The 5,429-nt window shown below is 41.1% G+C and overlaps 1 pseudogene; it reads left to right on the forward strand.

Annotated features, from left to right (window-relative positions):
• The first annotated feature begins 2,517 nt into the window (after positions 1-2,517).
• Positions 2,518-3,439, forward strand: LOC118832893 (annotated as a pseudogene).
• The last annotated feature ends 1,990 nt before the right edge of the window (positions 3,440-5,429 follow it).

Raw genomic sequence — 5,429 nt, forward strand, 5'->3', positions numbered from 1 at the left:
CCTAAGGTAAATCCATTCACAGGACATGATAAATGGATAATAAAATAGTGGCAGAGACTGAGGAGGATCTGTCTGACAGATCCTTACACTAGTATCAGGAAAACCTAGGAAGGAAAGAGTGGTAGGAGACAACCAGTGATCAACAAGGCTCAATACTTTGGAGAGGTCAAGAAAGAGATCTAAGAGGAAGTTATTAGAATTAGCCATAAAGAGATTGTTGGTGACCTTGTATAGATCTCCTTAAGTTAAGCAGTGGGGACAGAAGCAAAATTGAAGGGGTTGACAAGTGAAAAGAAGGGGACAAATTGGAAACAAAGGTAGAGTACACTGCTTTTTCTTTCTGGAAATTTGGCTGTGAATGGGAGGAGAGTCATAGAAAGATCACTTAACCTTAATCTACTCAAGGTAAAATTTTTTTCTTTGTTTGGTTTTTTTTGATGGTGGAGATTTGAACATGTTTGAAGGCAGCAGTGAAGGAACCAGTGGATACAAGTAGGAGTTGAAAATTACGCAGATAGATGTGATGATTGAAGGGAGTCTTCTGGAGGGGCTGGGATCAAAGACACAAGTAGAGGGGTTGGCATTGCCAAGGAAAAGGACCAAAAACAGAATAGATGGTGGAGAATGGTGCTGAGGTGATTCAAAGTGTACAATTGGTGAGGAAAAGGGAATCAGGAACAAATCCGTTTTTTCAGTTAAACATAACACAATCAATCAATAAGCATCTGTTAAGTAATTCTTACTCAATGTGACAGGTATTGTGCTTAAATATTTAGGATAAAAAGAAAAAGGGAAACTTGCTGAACTCAAGAAGCTTCCACTCTAGCATTCTAATGGGGGAGACATTGTGAGTATGTGCGTGTGTGTGTGTGTGTGTGTGTGTGTGTGTGTGTGTAGGGAGGGAGGGAAGGGGAGAGAGAGAAAGAGAGACAGAGACAGAGAGAGAGAGAGAGAGAGAGAGAGAGAGAGAGACAGAGAGAGAGAGAGAGAGAGAGAGAGAGAGAGAGAGAGAGAGAGAGTTTAGAGAAAAAAGATATGACTACAGAAAAAAGACGTTAGCAGATAGGGAATGGTAGAATGCTTAAGAGAAGTCTTGAAGAAAGCCAGACATTCTAAGAGGTAGAAGTGAGGATTGGGAGTATTCTAACTTCCTAGAGGCAGCTAGGTGGTGCAGAGAATAGTGCTCTGGACCTGGAAAAACCAAGTTAATATGGACTCAGACATTTACTAGCTCTATTGACCCCCCCGGGCAAGTTACTAATTCTCTGTTTGCCCCAGAGATGTACCTCTGGGGGTCAACACTGATTCAAAGGCATAAAATGGCAAGATTAGTTTATGCTTAGAGGTTGAAAACAGTGCATCTCAAATGGCCATTTTTCTAATTAAGGATCACAGTGACAAGATCCTTGAAGTTATTTTGGTAGTGGCAACAGGAAAAGCAGACCTTGTGTGGCTCTAGTAAGACCTAGCTCTGAAGTGTCAGTCTTGATCGGAAAATTCCAGTTTGTGATGTTATTTTATAAAATTATGATGTTATGATGCTTCTTCTAGGCAAGTGACTGGGACTGAGCCTGTAGCAGTTGGTGGCAATGAAACATACAAGAGCACTAAATTTCTGCTGGAGGAGATCCTCCAAGATATGTATATGTCTATGTATCTAGTTGTTTAGATGACTTGAGCAGTGGAACTTTATTTGAAGTCCCAAGTAAATATTCTTACTGAGCCACAGAATTTTAGAACATAGAATTCAACTCACTCTGCTAGGGTAGATTCTTGGTAGAGAACTCTGCAGAGAAATTCTACTAGAACAAAACAAAACTGAGGGCCCAGGAGCTGAGTGTTTCAGCAGAAGAGAAAGTCAGATTTTTTTAGTGATTCATATTGATATTGATCCACCTTCCTTGTTGTCTCTTCCCATTCTGTCTTTCCCCTCCCTTTCATCTCCAGGATCATGAAATCCTTTGCAAGTCAAAGCTCTTCATAACCTTCTGCCTTCCCCTACTTTCCATTCTTATTATCTCTTACCCTGTGATCCACATGACACACCTTTATTGCTCTTGCACAAGATACACCAAACTGCCTCAGGGCATTTTTGTTAATTGTCCTCCATGCCTCTCTCCATCTCTGCTTCCTGGCTTCTTCTGTATCTTTCTTCAGTTATCAGTTAAAATCCTAATTTCTACAATAAGCATTTCTGGTCCCCCTTAATTCTAATATAATCGATCTCCGTAATTCATCCATCTCATACGTATCCTTCATTTGTACATAGTTGTTTGTAGCTTGTAGTTTCTGTATCCTCAGTGTATTATCAACAATGCTGCTAATATAGATAAGTTTCCTGTCAGACTGATCCAAGCTGGCTAAACACAATACTCAAAGTCCATAAAGTCTATATAATATAAGAAAGTGAGCAAACTTATTTCTTTAAGGTTTTTTTTTTTTGATGCACTGTCAGGTTGTGTTGGGGCAGCATTTACATTTGCAATCTAGGCTGTCTTCTGCAAAGGCCTAAGCATCATGGCTACCTTCCTTGTGCCAAGGAATGAAGCAAAGATGCCCATCCTGGGCATGGGCACTTGGAAGTCCCCTCCAGGCAAAGTGGCTGATGCAGTGAAGACTGCAATTGATATTGCATACCACCATATTGACTGTATCCACCTTGTACCAGAACAAGAATGAAGGTGAGGCCATCCAAGAGAAGATCAAGGTGAACATTGTTAAATGGGAAGACTTCTTCATTGTCAGCAAGCCAACCGCAAGAAAAGCTTGGTTAAGTCGGCCTTCCAAAAACACTCTGAGTTACTTGAAGTTGGATTCTTGGATTTTTACCCTTGTTCGTTGGCCTACAGGATTTGAGGCTGAGAAGGATCTTCTCCCCACTGGATGACAAGGCAGTGTATGGTTTCATAGCAGCACAAACTTTTTTGGATACACGGCCAGTAGATATAGGACTATGTGAAGCCATTGGAGTCCTCACCTTCAACCACCTCCAGATTGAGAAGATCTTGACCAAGCTGCGGCTGAAGCACGAACCAGGAATTAACCAGATCAAGTGCTACTCAGGAGAAGTTGACCAAATATTGACAGTCCAAAGGCATTGTAGGTAGTAACAAACCACAAACTCCTTGATTCTCCAAGATTGGCCGTGGACCAAGCTGGACCTTTCTTCTCTTGAATGACCATAGGATCTAGGCCATTGCAACAAAGTACCAAAATCATAGCACAGATTCTGATCAGGTTCTACATCTAGAGAAAAGTAGTTGCAATCCCCAAGTCAGTCACCCTGTCATGGATTGCTGAGAACTTTAAGGTGTTTGATTTTGAACTGACTGATGAGGAGAAATCTGCTATGCTTAGCTTCAACCATGACTAGAGAGTCTAGCCTGCCTTGGTCAATGCTGCTTCTCACAAAGTTTACCCCTTCCATGCCTCATTTTGAAATCCTGGGTAGCAGCTATTTGCCCAATGTCTAGATGAGTCTCCTACTGCTTTCAGCTGCGCTGACACTTGTCCTGACAAGAGTGCATCCTTCTTCTGCATTGCATTGGTCAACTCTGGCACCTCCTTGAAAGAGCTAGATCAACCACTGAATATCCCCATAAGATCTCAAGCTTGGTTGCATGACTCCCTGGTTTTTCTGAAAGCTCCTTCCTGCTCAGCTAGGAGGAGTATAGAATGACTACCTACCCAACCCCCTTCCAACATGGGCCCTGAAAACAAGTAATTCACCAAGAGGTGGTTTTCTTTCTTTTAGTAACAAGCAGGTTTCATCTGACTGAAGTTATAAACCCTACTTCTTGCCTTAAATTTTAATCAGGTTCTCAAAGAAAGAGCTGGTTGATGATGGATGCTTTTATTATTTTGGATCATGCCTGAAAGTCATACAGTGGTGCCTGACATTTTTTCCAGTTAATACAGAATATTGAGAGAGAGGAATTAGATATACATATGGAACTAATTAATTTCTAAACAGAAGGACAACATGGCCCCTTAAAATTATAAGGTTGTAACCTAAAGATAATAAGCTATGGAGGATTTAGGATGTGGGAAAGGGAGTTGTTGTGTGGCAAGCATACATCATGATGTTCCCCATTGTGCTTTAGTGAGATACTGTGAGACCAACATTCTGGGATGAATTAAAATAGCTGGCTGTTAGATGACATCATATAGGCCCACCAGTGTCATCATGCTATTCAAAATATTACATAGAGTGTATATAGATATTGGGGACCTACCTCTCCCAAGACACACAAGAACTATAAAAATTTAATGAATAACCACAAAACTTTGCCCTTCACAGAAATAAAGATAGACGTAAATAATTAGAATACTAATTTTGTTTATGATTTGAGTTCTGCTAATATAAAATGTCAGTATAACGTAATTTAGATTAATTATTTGAATATTCCCTTTAAGAACAATAAAGTAATAATATAACAAAATTCATGTGAAGGAGAACAGGTCAATAATTTCAAAAGAATAATGAAAAAAATGTAAGGGAAAGAGTCCTTTAGGACTTTCATCACAAAGACTTGGTCATTTGACACATTAAGAAAAAAGAGAGAGAGAACAGATTAAGTAACACAACATGTAGAAGCAAATAATAAGTTTTTGAATGAGGGAGTGGGCCCAATCCCTCATATAAACACTGTCTCTCACAAAAAATTTTGAGAAAACTGGCAGCGTTAGGTACAGACACATCTCACACAATCCAGAAATGATAAACTCCAAATGGATTCATGTCTTATAGGAATCACAAACAAATTAGAAGAAAAATAAAGTAAGATACTTTTCTATAAGATCATAAATCTAGCAATATACAATACTGGTCTAGGTATGTATGTGTATGTGTGTAAAGGCAATCAGCGAATGGGAAGATCTTCCCCGCTCATTTGAGTGGGCTTCGGGGGTGGGGCTCTCAGGGACCTGGGGGGAGTGGTTAGGACTGGAGCCTGAGTTCTACCTGAGTTCTAGTCCACATGATGACATGAAGCCTGTGGTGGGAGGAGCTTGCTGAACAATTGGAGCAGAGCTAAGAAGCAGTTGGTGAGGCAGTTGGTGAGAGCAGTTAAGAGCTGAAAGAGAGAGGAAGCAGTCAGCTAGCTGGAACACAGCTTGGAGATTGCGGCGGAAGCGGCGGCGATGGAGGCAGGTGCTACAAAAAAGCAAGACTGATCATCATGGAGACCGGAGAATGCTGAGCAGGGGCTTGAGAGGCCAGTGGGTGGTCTTCTTGCTGGAGGGCCCTGGCATTGGAGGGGGGAAGCATCAGTTATGGCTTGGCTTGCTGTCATAATGTTTTTCTGTGGCCTCCTGGTCACTATTGTGAGATGGGCATACTGGTTTTGGAAGGTTCTTGCCAGGGTGTGGAATTGTGGACGCTGGTCTGTGGGTCTGCTACTTTTGAGTTACAATAAATGCTTTAATTC

This window comes from Trichosurus vulpecula, chromosome X (genome assembly GCF_011100635.1).
Source record: "Trichosurus vulpecula isolate mTriVul1 chromosome X, mTriVul1.pri, whole genome shotgun sequence".
Lineage (NCBI taxonomy): Eukaryota > Metazoa > Chordata > Mammalia > Diprotodontia > Phalangeridae > Trichosurus > Trichosurus vulpecula.